Raw genomic sequence first — 16,498 nt, forward strand, 5'->3', positions numbered from 1 at the left:
AATGGGAGAAGGCACAGTCAGTAGAATTCTGGCTAAGCGCAGGACTTGCACTCAGTCTCCACTCAAAAGCTAGGCAAGGTGGTGATACAATTGTATTCCTAGTCTCAGGAGGAAGAGACAGGTAAGGTTCCTGAAGCTCACTGATCATTAAGCTTGACTTCTTTGGAAATATCCAGGGCAGAGAGAAACCCAACTTCAGAAACCATATTGACAGAACCTGAGGGCTGACACACAAAGTTGTCCTCTGGGAGGAGAGAACTTGAAGCGGGGGGGGGGGGTGCAGAGTTGGGGAAAAATGCATGAGAAAAGAATAGTCATAGTGAAATGTAAGGTAGAAACTGAGAATCCCTATGATAAATTCCCAAATCAGTTCTCAGAATATACCAAATGAAAGTGAAAACTTCAAACCTAATTTTAAGATAAACTTGAACGATATCCATGGAAGTCCAAGAAAGCCATGTTCCCTTGTGAAGGCTCCTATTCTAACTTACATACTTTCAATGAAACCAGGTAGCCTAATTCTGATCCATATATAATGGACCTAAAAGTATTACATTTCTAAAAACATTTCACCAAGCCACTTTTTAGCTGGAGCTTTTCTTGTGTCCTGCCCGGTCCCACTGGACTGGTTTCTTTCCCACAATTACTTACATAATAATCACTCAGGTGCTTATTATTAATTATAATTACTTGGCCAATAGCTTATGCACATTATTAACTCTTACATTTAAATTAATCCATATTTCTTATGTATGCTTTTCTATGTGGTTTGTGGCTTGTTACCTCATTTTCTACGTGGCTTGGTTCCTTGACAGCTGGCTCATGTCTCCTCAGCTCTGTTTTGTTTTTCACTATATCTCTGCTTGGATTTCCCGCCTAGCTATATTCTTCTCTTCCATATGTCAAAACAGCTTTATTCATCAACCAATAAAAGCAACACATATTTAAAGCACACAGAAGGATATCCCGAATCACCACTTAGCAATTACTTACTCCCAATTCCTCTCCAAAATGGAAGATATAGAGAAATAAACCCATGAGATGACCTCACTGATTTAAACCTTACCTAATTCCTGGAACCCTAAACTAAGCAGCCCTTTTAAGTTACATTTCTCTCTTTTCCATTCTGTAGGCTTATTTTTTTCCCTTGTAGATAATGTCTTTGCTCATTTGGCTCCCGTAGCCTGTAACACTGTGTCTGTTATAATCACTCTATCCAATTGGAATCTTAGGGGTTTTTCCCCCCTCAGGAAATTTTTCTTCCTACTGCAGACCCAACTAATCTCAGAGCTTCATTAACTTGCACATTTGACATGATTATAAATATCTGAACTACTTTTTTGGTGGAAGGGGAATTAATAAAAATCAGTTAAGGATTTGTCATTACACTATTCCTTTTTACCATCCAACAGAATGTGTCAAAATGAGAAAAAGGAAAGAAGAGAAGTACAGAATGGGAAATTAAGATTGAAATTTCTCTTTCTTCACAAGAGCTGTGATTGTGTACTTAGATTATCTATAAAAATCAGCAAAGAAACAATCTTGGAATGTGTTATAGGTAAATAGGTTGTTGGTCAAAGGGGTTTCATTGAAACATCCAAACAACTTGTACCCTATTACTGAAGACAACACCTACATATCTTACTGAACATGAAGTCAAGCTAATGCCTAACAAGTGCCTTCACCCCTACTGACTAGTGTTCATGGCAATAGAAAGTACTCTGCAGTCTACCAAAGGAGAAAGGTAAACATTAACACTTCTAGAAACCTGCGGATCTACAATGGTGACCTACCTGCAAGATATGAATTGATATTTAGTCCTTCACAATGCTGGAGCAACAGTGACACAAACATTGTGGGATGGAGAAACCAATCACTATCTGATTATACTTAAGATTAACTCCATGAGATGAGGTTAACTCCATGAAAGGTTAACTCCATAAGGTTAACTCCATGCCCAACACTGCTCAGGTGGCCAAGAACCTGAGACTAGATAGGGCATAAACACAGAAGGGAAGCAAATATGATTTTCTGCTAAAATGACATAAAAACAAAATGATTCTTTCCAACATTCTGCTATACCCATAGATAGTGACTTTTTTGGTCATCATCAAAGAAGCTTCCTCTTACATTAGGTAGAAACTGCTACAGAGACTCACAACTAGACAATGTGCAGAAAGTGAGACTTTGGAACAATGGGTCTGAAATGGTATATTTCCATCAAATTCCTTCTCTCAGGGCTCAGGGAAGAGAAGGCAAAAAGATTGGAAGAACCAAAGGGGATGGATGATACCCAGAAAACAGTGTCATTTGGACATAACAGGATTGATACACATATGAGCTCATGGAGACTGACTATGGCAGCATGTACAACCTGCACAAGTCCAAAGCAAACAAGGTCCCAGTGCTGAGATGGAAAAGTAAGTAGAAATGAGCTTCCATTCCCAACCTAGACAATATCTCCTACTGATAACCACTCACAAAGGAAAACTAGGCTTCTCCATGGTAGTATCTCTACCACACTTAATGGCATACCCCATGCCCTACAGTAGATGGCCAACATAAAACAAATCAAAGATATATTTGTAGAATTTTTGTCTCATTTAGCTTTGTTTGGGCATTTTTTTTATCTTTCTGGTCCTTTGCTTGTATATTATGGAGTGGTGATATGTTGTTTTTGATTTATTAATGCCAATGGAGATCAAAATACCAAAGCAGCCATACTAGGTAGCTATAGAAGCTAGGCAGTGTGGTATACACCTTTAATACAAGGACTCAGGAATAAGAGGTAGAAAGATCTCTGTTACTTCAAGGTCACACTGACTATAGTAAATTAACCCAGTCCTAAAAGAAACGGCTTACACAAAGGTGATCTCAGCACCTGGGATACATGTCTTTAATACCAATACTAGGGAGGTAGAGACAGGACTGATATAGCTGGGAGGAGAAACGAATATAAGGAGGAGGAGACAGGAATTCAGAGCCTTTTGCCTCTGGGGAATCATGGGGACAGGATTGCCATTTCAGCTGGGTAAAGATATGATCTGCTGGTGTGGCTGCTTTGCTTATCTAATCTTTACCTTGAAGCTTGAACCCCAATATCTGTCTCTGGGTCTTTTATTTCCGTGCTGCATTATCGTTTCCATTTTTAAGGTGTGTGTGTGTGTGTGTGTGTGTGTGTGTGTTTCCCATGCTCTTTCTTTTTTTTTCCTTTTGTTAGTTGATTCATTTAGCTTTGTCCTTGTTTGCTTGTGATTTTATTTGCCTGTTTGTTTTCATAAGAGAGAGAGGGAAACATTGCTGAAAGAGGTAGAGTATTAGCAATGCTAGGAAGTTAACCCTGGTGGTAAAGACAAGGAGAACTAGTGGGTAGACCAACCCTGATACTGCCCAGGCCCAGACCAGGGTTATGACTTCACATGACCCAACATCTACATGTTTCTTTTATCTGTGGGAGCATGTGAAGGAACCTGATGATCAGACCCAAAGTTGCAGGATCTCCACAGCACAGGCCAACAATAGGATAACTCTGAGTAGTTGCAATGAGGGCCCAGCATAGACAGTGTAGTACAGACCAGAGGCCTCAAACCAGACCAATGACTCTCTGCAATGAACACTTACAAGTAAAGATATATGGGCAAAAGTGTTCACTATGTGACTCGGTGTCACACTGCAGTTTCCATAACAAGATTTTAATTTTCCACCTTTCCCCCGTTTCTCTTAAGTTTTATTTTATTGCAGGGGTTTGGGGGGCCAGGGGTTGAGGGTGGATGTGAATGCAAAGGGAAATGAATGGGATCAAGGTAGATAATGGGAAAGACATATAAAATGAATAAAAAAGAAAAAAGAGAGAAGCAAAGCATGGAGCTGGAAGGCTGGGGAGATAGGACAGATCTGGAAGATGATGAAGGAGGGGAAAGAATGAACAGAATATATTGTGTGAATCAAAACTTTAATATTTAGTTTAAAATAAAAAAGAATCACTAAACAAGGCAAACAAACTTTCAAGATAAGTTGCTAGAAAACTTGGCTCAGGCATCTTATAAAATAAATACAGACTGCATTTTACAACAAATGGTGCTTGGAAAATTGAATAGCCACATGTAAGAAAATAATTCCTGGACAAGATTTTATGCCCTTCAAAAAATTAACTCAAAATGAGTCCCAGGCTTAAATGTACAAGCAAATATATAAATTCCTGCAAGACAGTAGAGTAGAAACCTGGAGAACATTGGGTGTCTTTGTGACTTTTTAAATAAACAGAAAAAGTATGGGCTTGGAAAAAGATGGAAAGCAAGATTTCAATTTGTCCTGAAAAACATGTCAGAGGAATGAATGAAAAGTCCCAGACTGAGAGAAATGATATATGGGATATTTTATTATTATCTACAATATATGAAGACATCTTAAAATTCAATAAGACATCTTAAAATGCAATGGAGAAAGGATTAAACTTTGGTCCAAAGACCTTTGCAGGTACTTCAACAGAAAGACTTTTCTGGTGGTGAGTAGAACTGTGGATGTACAATGGTCCTATATGGCTCTAGAGAATTGCAAAAATAACAGTGAGATATGATGACACAACTTTACAGTGGCCAAAATCTGAAACATCAACATGTCAAGTGCTGGCAAGAATACAGAGCACTCTTATTCTTTCCTGGTGGGAATGTAAAATGAGATGTCTTTATCCAATACCTGCCCTCAGCTTAAGGAACTATGTGGGAGCAAAGATAGAAAAAATTCTGTAAGAGCCAGAGAGATGCATGATATCAACGAAACAGTGTCTTCCAGACACCAGAGTACTGACACACGTAAGAAGTCACAGACACGTTGGCAGCATTCATAGAGTCTGCACTCGTCCAAATCTCACTGATCTATGGCCCTTCCAGATTGACCTCCTACTTCTCTCTCATTTCATTCCTGGGACAGCTTCTTATTACATTAAACACAGCCTTCTCAACACATCTAGCAATTGTTCCCCTCGATATCTATCCAAGAAAGTTAGAAACCATGTACTCTCACAAAAACCCGTGAACACACTTACTATAGCTACATTCATAATTTCTAAAATTGAAAGCAAGAACAGTGTTCTTCAGTCCTGAGTGGACAAATAAACTGCAGTACATTCATAAAATGGAATAATGTTCGCATTTAAATGAGTTCTCAAGACAGAAAACTCAAAAGGTGTTACTGCCCGTTAGTAAGTATAAAAAGGTCACTCTGAAATGTCTACATGCATGTGATTCCAAATAAGTAGCAAGACAGAGCTATAAACATAATAAAATGGTGGTTTCTGCAGATTGTACTGCAATCTCAAAATTAAAAGAAATAATTTTTTAAAAAATGAGAGAACAATTTGGGATCTATCATTCATCTGCTTCATGAATAAGGATCTTCTGTGAGTTACTGCTTCCTGCCACCCTTCATTCCCTGCCAGGAATGAGTATATTGTTGAGTATATTGTCATAACACTGAGAAAAGTAGCCAATGCACCATTCAAGCTAAATCATTAAGTCAAGTGTGTGCTTTGAGAACTTGATAGTCCAATATAAGTTTATCTGTTGTGACAAACTTACAACTCTGGTGAGAAACATACATAACAGGTGAGATAATATGATCTAGAAAAGCATTCTTTTGGGAAATTTTGCCTGAAACTTAAATTTTCTGATAAATTTTACCCTTAAAAATCAGTTGAGGGGATGAAGGAATGACTCAGAGGTTAAAGGCACTGGTTCACCTTCCAGTGGAAATGGGTTCAATTCCCAGCACCCAGACAGCAACTCATAACTGTCTGTGACTCCAGTTCTAGGCGATCCAGTATCCTCTCATAGGCATGAAGGCAAAACACCAGTGCACATAAAATAGAAATGAACACAAAAATAATTATTAAAATTCTGTTGCAAAGAGAAGTTTCCTGGATGGGATGTAAAGACAACACTTATCTGTGTGTATACAGAGACATGTGTAAATATTGTTGTTAGGCATTATCCTGGTTGAGTGAACTAATGGTTGTGGATATTCCTCCAATAACCATAACTTAATTGGGTAGTTAACTGGGTTTCCAGGACAAGGCATGGATGACTTCTTATTAAACTATTCTTATGTCTCCAATTTGAGAGCTGCTCCCTGTGGTCAAGGAATACATGGCATTACTGCACCTTTAGGGTGACCGTGCCCCAGTGGTTGCTGATATAGTTCATAGGCATCATAGCTGGGTAGGACTGTTGGTTGCCATCCTCCTTTGGAAGCATCCACTGTGCCATCTGTACAACCAAAGCTAGTCCTCAGATAGGGGAACCAACTCATTAATATCTAGGCTCTATTTCTGGGCAGTCAAGGCAAACATAATTCAGTTTTAAGGAGTCTTATGGACAGCAACTCAAAAGAGGTCTTCTCATGTCTGATATCGGAGTCTCTGTTAAGTGATCTTGGGTCTTTGTGGGAACACCAGTCAGCCCAGATGAAAAAAAGTTCATTAAAACTATGTATGTCCAAACATGAACTGAACAAGGAAGACACCAATGAACATGCCAAAGTGGATGATGGAAAATCCCTCGAGACCGTATCACTACACAAAGAACTATAGGCAACTATGGGAAGCTAAAGTCAGGAGAGGTCATCCTCCCCAGGGAAGAGCACACAAATTGGTGGTCCAGTACAAAATGGTCAGCCCTGACATGAAAACATACCGACAAGTAACATTTTTGTAGGGGAAGCTGTAGCCACGCTTACTTGTGCTTGCTGGACAGACCACTGCCACGCCAGCTGGCTAGGTCGCTCTATAAGTAAGGCTTTTCCCTATTAAATACCCTTATATTTCTACCTAACTCCATATTGGTAATTTCCCACTATACATTTTACTATCTGAACAGATTCTGTTTAGGAATACATACACATACATTCATGCACGCATACATGCATGCATACATATATGCATGCAATAACAGTAAAAAAATTAGGCCATGTATTTGAAGAAAATCAGGGAAGGGTATGTGGGAGGGTTTTAAGGGAGGAATGAGGAAGAGAGAAATGTCATTATATTCTAATCTCAAAAACGTTAAAAAAAATTAGTGTGGCAACATGACTGTGGATGTGAACTGCAGGGGGCAGCAGCCAAGTAGCATATGTTCCTGGACCAGAATGTTTAAAAGATGCTTCAACAAAGACAAAGAGAGACCTCATATCTGTAACATGGGTTAATCTGCATCCAGGGAGAGGAGCACTTACTTGTTCAGTATGTGCATACAGTAGCTGTATGAAATGAATGTTTTCAAGGAAAAACACAATTCTTAGTTGATTAGTCAATCAGTTCAATCAGGGGGGCTTCTCTACTTATAACATCCATTGATCCCCTATTTCTGCTCCTTCACTACCTCAGAAAGGGTGGTAAAGATGGAAAGTATCAGCCCTTGAATCAGGTTTTAGTTAATGGATGACATGTTTCCAAATTGCATCCTATTGCTGAAATTTCCAGGACTTGAAAAGTCACCTCACCGTATCATAGATGAAAAAGAAGCATTGAACAAGAAATATTTCAAGGACAGCACAGAGAAGACAATTGAAGTGGCTGGAGACAAAGGTCAGCAAAACTATGCCGGCACTGAAAGCCAATAATGTCTATGTCAAAGCCCAGGTACACACAGTTGAAGTTTTCACTAGTGATCAGGTTTCCAGGGACAAGGAAGGTGGTTGTTTGCTAAACCAATAATCTTATCTCTGATTACATCTCTAAAGAATTAAGCTATGGCTTCCCTAAGTTTGCAAAGCCTCCAGAACCTCTAGCATCACTGCCAACCTGCCCATCAAAGAAACTAACGTGGTCAGATGAGCCTGCAGAAGAGAAAGAAGATTACACTAAGTTTTACAGCAAGGACTTGATGAGTGGCAAGAAAAAATGGTAAAATGAGCACAGGACAGAAGGCTTTGGCTAAAGTTGACAAGAATGGAAAGTATTAATGCTTTTTTATTGTAAAAAAAAAAAGAATAAACTGGAAAGGATTGTAGCATTGAAAACAAAAGATGAAGTAGAAAAATCAGCTTATGTTATTATTTTGTTTGTTATTCTTTTATTTTTACTAACTGTACATTCTCAGTCTAACAATAATTTCAGGCTAGTTACCCCAAAAAGGAAGCATAAAATGTATTGATCAATTCCACCCAAAGTCAACCACCAAGTACAGAAATTCTTTTCTTCTTACTTACTTGGTTAATCTATGTATCTTCTTTCTAAGGATCAAACTTTTTCCAAAAATCTGTGTATAGCCTCAAGCACTCGTGTACACACACACACACACACACACACACACACACACACACACACACACACACACACACACACCCCTAAATCTCCCAAAGGAATAGTAGTATTGGCAGTAAATTGACTAATAAAAATACTTATTTGCTATGGTTTCATGAATGAGCATCTGCCATTTCCAGTAACCCTTCAGTATTATTTCTTGTGTAACAGGAGAATCGCCTATGTTAGTGAACTGAAGTAATAGAATCAATAGAATTGTACTGAAAGAATGGTCCTACTAGGTTAATGGATTGTGATGCACCCCTAAGAAGCCAGAGTTTAGTTGTTGTACTAACCCCTGAACTCACTAGTCCTGGTCATAACATGTGTCCAGCCCTGGTCATGGCATGTGCATTATTGTTTTCTAATTCCTGTTGTACAACAGATGGAAAATAGCAAAACAGAATTCAAATCACTAAAATCTTATCAAACATTTCAACACAAACATTGCCAATCTTGGGTTTGTTCATTAGTTCATGTTTTATTGCATGACTTTACTGAAGGTGAACAGACAAAGAAAAAGACTGGATGCATTTAGAGATCTTTGCAAGGCATAAATAAACTTCTGTCACTCATCTTTAATGAATAATGCATGCTTTTTTTCTACCTAGAAGATTTAAATCATTTATCACTATTTTAAATTCTATAGCTATCCATTTGATAATGAGCTATCCTAGTCATGTTGATACTCAAATATTCATAACACATATATATGTATAATTATCTCATATAAAATTAGGCAGATCACATTATTTATTGACTTTTCTTTTAGCCAGTATTAGCTCAGTGATGACCAAATATTGTGTGATAAACTAGTATTTCCCAAAGAATCTTAAGTAGAATGGGGCACATTCATAAAATATCCTACTGTGATACCTTTATTAACTTCTTGGTATTTTACTTTGTAAGATGTTTTAGAAGGAGTCACAGAGTAACCCAGGTGAGAGAAGTAAGTATCTAGCCCATGTTGTCTTCTATTTTATGATAAGCCATCTCTTGGGCTCCCAAGTGATGGGACTGCAGTTGTAAGTCATCATACCTAGCTATAACTATACAAGAAGAGTATGTGAACTTCAAACATTTTGAGCAATATGTAGTTTTGAGCTATGTAGAATTTGGTATGTGATATGCTTGTTGGAAATTGGTAATCCTAATTATAAATTAGTTGCTGGTATTAGATGGTAATTTTCCTGTTAGTGGCACCTGTACAAGACAGAGAGAAGAGGCTAGAAATTATTAGAAACTCCCAAAAGACTTTGGATTCCCTACTTTGGAGCACACTTTTCTAACATGCACTTTCTGTGGGTTGTGTGCAATGAAGCCTCAGAGAATCCCACCTACAATGCTGTCTCTTCTGCAAATCTGACTGTGCACAAGGTTAATAAAGGTCTCCATAGTACTGGTTGGAAAAGCAGTACTCAGATAAGACACAGAGATGAGACAGTTTAGCGTGGATCGAGAGATAAAGTCAAATTAATGTAACAACTGATATGACCCATATTGTAAGAGGAGTCCATATGAGAAATATCTGTATATTTCATTTTCTGTAACATATTTTCTCTTTAAAAGCAGGTGCATTAACTGAGAAGTAGCCCATACTCTAATAAATCACTCCACACTGCTGACTTTTATTTTAAACATTTATTTATTTAGAAGTTGGGTGTACTGTAGCTTATGTGCTTTGGTCAGAGTACAACTTTTAAGAGTTGGTTCTCTTCTTCCATCACGTGACTTCCAAGAACCACACTCAATTCTTCAAGTATGGAAGCAAATTGCTTTAGCTGTTGAGCCATCTCCCTGCCCCAATGACTGACTTTTGTTACCTACAAAGATGTTTGTCTGAAATACTTAAAAAGTAGACTCCTAAGAAGCTAAAAATGAGACTTATTCAACCTTCATCTCCAGTGTCATACATGTTTCTTTATAAAATGACATAAATACACAGGATGTCAAATGCCAGGCACTCTACTTCTGAAACATGGGCGGCTTAGACCAAAACAGTAAGTGACAAGTTTTACTATAGTGAAATCTTGTTTATATTCTAACAAAGCTTGTCTGAATATCAGAGGGAAGAGCTAGCCACTAGTTAATCATAGAGATCTGGAGGTCTGTACAGACAGGCAGGAGGTGATATGGCTGGGTGGAGAGAAGAAGTGATAAGGTGAGAGGAGACTGGAGCTCAGTCTATTTTGGCTGAGAAGTTGAGTAGGTGATGTGGCTGCGATTTTGTTCCTTCATCTCTCTGATTTCTCAGCATTTTCTTTATATCGCAATGCAGGCTTTTATTATTAATACCTATTAAAACTCATGTTATACTTTACAGCAATCCAGCATGCAACAGTAGATCTCCATATCAACCATGCAGATGATAGAATATTTGATTCTGTACCTCTCCCAGCCCCCTTCATGAGAGAATCCTTTTTATTTTTTTAATTTTATTTTTTGGCAGGAGCTTTGAGAAAGTGAGACAGAAATAATGGGCATGCTTTCCATTCCACCCAAAAGAAAACAGGAACTTTTACAAAGCTGCCTTAAGTAGTTGCCCTTCACTGTCTGCATTGGACTAATATTTGGAAACCTTCAGTTGTTTGATAGTTATGAAACAGTACATTGTCATTGTCACCCAAGTGACCAAGGAGGATGAGAGAGCTAAAATGAGGGGAAAAAACACAGTGGCAGAGAGAGAAGCAGGGCAAAGGCACCTATTTTTTTCTTCAGAAGCTACATATAATGTTACAAGGGCTTTGATACTTGCTTAAATAAAAATCAACTTTGCCCTAAATTCTAATTCAAAATATTCAATTTCTGTAATAATAAATATTTAGGGATTTGTCTCCCATTAATTAACTCTTAAATTCTATGTATCCTAATTGGACATCTTACAACTTAACGTGGTTCAGACACTATCTACCAGGAATAAGCAGTAGAGCCCATAAAACAATAGATTCAGTAACACATGACTAACCCCAATTCCAATGCTATGTTAGTGACTCTTCCTATCCCTGTGACAGAAAACTTGATGGAAGCAACTTGAAAGAAGGGCTTATCTTGTTTCACAGTTTCAGAGGAATTTCAAGCCAGCATACCAGGAAGAGCACAGTGGCAGAAGTAGTTATCCATCCATGGCAAACAGATAGTGTGGTGAAAGGACCCACACATGACAATCGGACCAGCAGAGGAAGTTAGAATAGAATCAGGGATGCACTACACTTTCAGTGGCCCACAGTGACCCACCAGCCAGGTTTAACTCCCCTAAAGGTCTGATAACCACCCAGATAGTACTTCCAGCTATGAACCAGGTGATCAAACAAATGATATTTTGGGGACATTTGAAAACATAACACATGTCATGACAAGCCAAGGTCTCCTGTGTTTGTGATCAATCAACAGTAAATCAGAGTTTCCTACAGATCATATGTTTGGTTTATTGCAACACCCAAGTCCAACACTGAAGAGACACAATTGAGTGAGGTATAAGAGAAGTGCCTGTAAGCATTATTGCCCTCTCCACATGCCCAGAACCTCAATCTCCACCTATTCCCCCAAATGTCTGAATTCCCTCCTCTAGGTTTTGTATAGAGGTTTCACTATTCAGATATAATTGAATAAATCTTCATCCATTTCATTGACTCAACCTCCATTCTCTCTCTTCTCTCTGCAGTCAGAAGATGAAGCTAAAATGTTTCAATACTTAAATCCTTTATTTGTTTCCCCTGGCAACTCTTCTATATTCTAGGACTAGAAAGAGACCCCAGCATTGAATCATCTCATCAATCCCTGAACAGCATTTCACTTTGGAAAATGGAGAATATAAGAGCCTGAGAGCAATCTGTTTGGAGATGGAACCAGAGAACAACTCTGTATTTATCATTTCAGAAAACAGCAACAGAGAAGAAATTGTATGTAATATAGGATAAGGTGAGGACACAGAGGCAACCATCAAGAGAAGAGATATGAAGCACATTTTGGAGATGTTCAGGTGTATTTGTTTATCCGAGACAGCTCAAAATACCAACACACAGAGGCACACACACACACACACACACACACACACACACACACACACACACACACACACACACACACACGTATACATGTATTTAACAGACATATCTATACACATATGTATACATACAAGTACTTACAAAAATCTATGAATAGAGGTACAAATACTTGCTTACACACTGTATTTGCAAATACATTTCCTCTGCTGTCCTCTTCTTCCAAACAAGTTCAGGAGTATTGTTACAATAAATCTTTCCACCAAAAGCCGCCGAGCCCCACTGCCACATGTGTGCTTTATGCCAGCCACCTACCCGAGTTAGGCCCAAATGAATACACAGAAACTTGCATTAGGTTCAAAGCTGCTTGGCCAATGACTAGGATTCTCATCTGTTAGCTCAGTCTCAATTATCATACATCTATATATTTTATAAGACTTATCTTATCGGATGCCTTATTGGCGTCCCTCCTTGCCGGTGGATCACATTGCTCCGCTGGAACAAGAGAGGAGGGGAAAAGGACCCTTCCTGTTTCTCCTTCACTTAAATATGAGTCTCCTTGCTATGTCACTTCCTGCCTGGATCACCACTTCTCTGCTACATTTCCCAGAATCCTCTTTGACTCCTAGTCCCGTCTAACTTGCTGTCTCATTGGCCAAACAGAACTTTATTTAACAATCAATAAGATAAACATACACAGTAGTACTTTCCCCATCAGAGTACAACTAGTAAATAATAATAATAATAATAATAATAATAATAATAATAATAATAATTCCATGCTTCCATGCCTAAAGTAGAAACAAGCTAAGGCAAGACATTGGATGTCAATTAGGACCCTGTGCCTATCCAAATGACTACAAAAATGCATTGTTCACAAGAAAAATCAAAGAGAATTTTTTAATCTTAAAGTGTTTATAACACAAGCATGACATTTCTGATACTTGGTTATTGGATAAGAAATCCCTTGTCTACATATGACTTTAAAGGGTCATGGGATAAAATATTTTCTACTATCCATATATTAATTCTAAAACATATAACTTATTTATTGTAAGTCAATAACAGTTTGAAAACTGGATGCATGAATCAACTAGAAAGTCCCAGTTAAGACTTCTCATAATGTCAATATAGAATTAATTAAAGACTGACTCTAATGTAGTCTGATGAAAGTTCTACAAAATTAACTCCTTATCTGACATGGCAGTAATCAAGAAGACATGACAACTTCTGAGAGAAAAAAATAAATGCACTTCATGAATAAGAGGGGTGAATTACAAAGTGTGGAGAATAGAAACTCCGGCATTCTGCAATTATTCTCTTTTCCTATAACCTTTGACCTGAGAACTCCTAATGGAGAAGACAGAATAGCAAAAGCATTATGAAGCCTAATCCTTTATATAGTTTTACTCAAAAGTACTCTAATTAGATGAAATTAAAGACCATCCTCTTTAATCTTGAAAAAATAAAATTGGCTTAGAGAAAAGGGAATGCACAAATTATTTTGCCATTTTTCTTTCTTTGATTTTTGACATTATAATATAATCACATTATTCCCCCTTTCCTTTCTTCCATCCAAACCCTACCATACACCCCTCTTGTTCTCTTACAAAACCATGGCCTGTTTTTCATTAGTCATTGTTATATGCATATATGTATATTATATTCATATATATTCCTAAATATAAACTTTTCAGTATGATATGTTACAAATATATGTCTGAAGGGCTGAATATTTGGTATTGTATACCCAGTTAGTATGGTTTTTACAGTATTGGCACACATACCTTACTGGTAACCAACAACTGTCTAATAATACTTAAGACCCACACAATAAGGGAGAAGTCATACCTGGTTATGGAAACCTAGCCAATTACCCAGGGTTAGTTTCTTAGTTAGGGTTTCTATCGTTGTGAAGAGACACCATGACCATGACAACTCTTATAAAGGAAAACATTGATTTAGGATGGCTTACTCTTATAGTTCAGAGGTTAGACCACTATCATCATGGTTTAACAAGAAGTGCAGACAGACATGGTGCTGCAGCTGGAGCTGAGATTCATACACCTTGCAGGCAACAGGAAAAGGTCTGTCTCATACTTCCTACAACAAGGCCATACTTATTCCACTAAAGCCACATCTCATCTTCTAATAGTTCCATTCCTTATGAGCTTATGGGGCACAATTACATTCAAACTACCATACCTATTAAACTCATGAAACTTGGAGGAGAATCTACAAACACTAATTTACTAAACTAGAATAAGTCCTAACTACATTTTAAGTATTTGTTCTTATAACCATAGATAAGTGTAGTCCTTACATCTCATCAAGTCAACTTCTTTTTGCAACTGATAGAGACCATTACAGAAATCCACAACCATTGTAAATGCAGAGTTGTGGAGTCCAGCCACAGTGCATACACATTCAGTGAGGCTTCCCACACTGAAGCCTCAGAGAATACTACAGAGGAGGGGGTAGAAAGAGCTAGAGGATAAGAAGTTTTCTGTAAGACTGTGTCTCTCCTAGTAATGTCAGAAGCCATACCCATATAGCTCACCAACATGATTGCCGAAATATAAGCTGAAAAAGGACAAAAGGAAGCATACTAAAGTGAGTCAGGGAAAGACCTGAGGCCTCCACCCTACCAAAGTACTAAAGGCAACAACAGAATGCTGAAAGTAGGATAAATACTCGTGTTTTATCTCTCAGTTTTCCTGTGTTTTTACTAAAACATATCCTATACTGCATATCACTTGAATTAACTTTATTTCATACTGACAAATAATTTGGGGTATAGGATTTAGTCGCATGTGTAAATGTTGGTGTGTATCCACATGTGATATTGTGTATGTGCATGTATGCCTATACATGTGGAAATCACAGTCAGTGTTGGTTATCTTCCCCTGTCAGTCTCACCTGAGCTATCTCCCTAGCCCCACAATTTACCATTTTATTATTTGAGCTACTGGATAATTAATATTCATTTGAGCTGATTTTCTAAGACATCACATAACAAGATGAAATTATCCATACATAAGTATCCATTGGTTTTCTCCATGATTTTACTGTTCTCAATTTCTATGCAAAAAGAGGCTCCATACAGTTTTGGATGATTCTCTATGGTGCAGAAGAGGGTGAATTTCTCCATACAGGCTGTCAGAGCAGAAGAACTGCTTCTATTTCTCCTGAGTGCTTCCTCCTGGAACTTTCTGCAAGGAAGGCTGTAGTCAGCACTATTTTAGCAGAAGAAAAAGTTATATGAAGAGTTCAGAAAGGCAGTATGGGTGAAAGACAAAGAACAAAAAGACATGGACAATCGTCAAGGGACTGCAGCTCATGGTTTCAGCCCAGGGAACAGGGTTTGTATGGGAATCCAAGCATAAGAAATAAAGGACAGAAACAGGAAATGCGATGTGAGTTATGAAATTGCATCTACTAGTATTCTTGCAGAGGTGAAAGCCAGGGAAGGCATACTTTCTCCTTTCTTCCAGGCTAAAAAGCATAAACAAATGGTGTTATAGGGGCTATGCAGGTGGCACTCATACAAGTGAGAATATGAAATATTTTAAAACAGTGTAGTTAACAGGTGAAGAGAGACCTTGGTTTGAGAGAGTAGTGATCCTAGAAAGAAACAAATAATGATGTGATCTCTCAATGCACTGTTGTCACTCTCTGACAGTGATTACTTTAACTGAAGCACTCACCATGGCTCCAGCTGATGGTTTTAATGGAAAATCTCACTAAGAGAAAAGAGCCTCTTTTCTTGAGTTAAATAAAAGCACATTTTCTTTTTAAAGAGTTTTGATTTTCTGTTGTTCTTTGAAAACTTCATATACTTATGCAGTGTATCTGGATCATATCAAACCCTGACTACCCAACACTAGTTGCCCTCCAGCCCCCAGTGATATACTCCTTCCAACTTTGTGTGCTTCTTTTATAATTTACTATTTATTTATAGAACACACTAATCCAGTTAGTGCTGCCCATATGGGCATGGGTGTGGGTAATTCACTGGGACATAAGGATACAAAAGAAAGAAACATTTTCCTTTGCCCTTCAATCATTCTTCCATGAAGCAGAATTAGTGGATGAGGATGGAACAGCCATCTCAGTCCTTCAAGAATGAAGGACAGAAGAGTCTTCCAGATTGAAGCACTGGCACACTAGCGCTGAACGAGCCATGAGCTAATTCCTCCAA

General features: G+C 38.0%; 1 pseudogene; it reads left to right on the plus strand.

Moving 5' to 3' along the window:
• The first annotated feature begins 2,344 nt into the window (after positions 1–2,344).
• Positions 2,345–7,956, plus strand: LOC100768548 (annotated as a pseudogene).
• The last annotated feature ends 8,542 nt before the right edge of the window (positions 7,957–16,498 follow it).

This window comes from Cricetulus griseus, chromosome 2, assembly GCF_003668045.3.
Source record: "Cricetulus griseus strain 17A/GY chromosome 2, alternate assembly CriGri-PICRH-1.0, whole genome shotgun sequence".
NCBI lineage: Eukaryota > Metazoa > Chordata > Mammalia > Rodentia > Cricetidae > Cricetulus > Cricetulus griseus.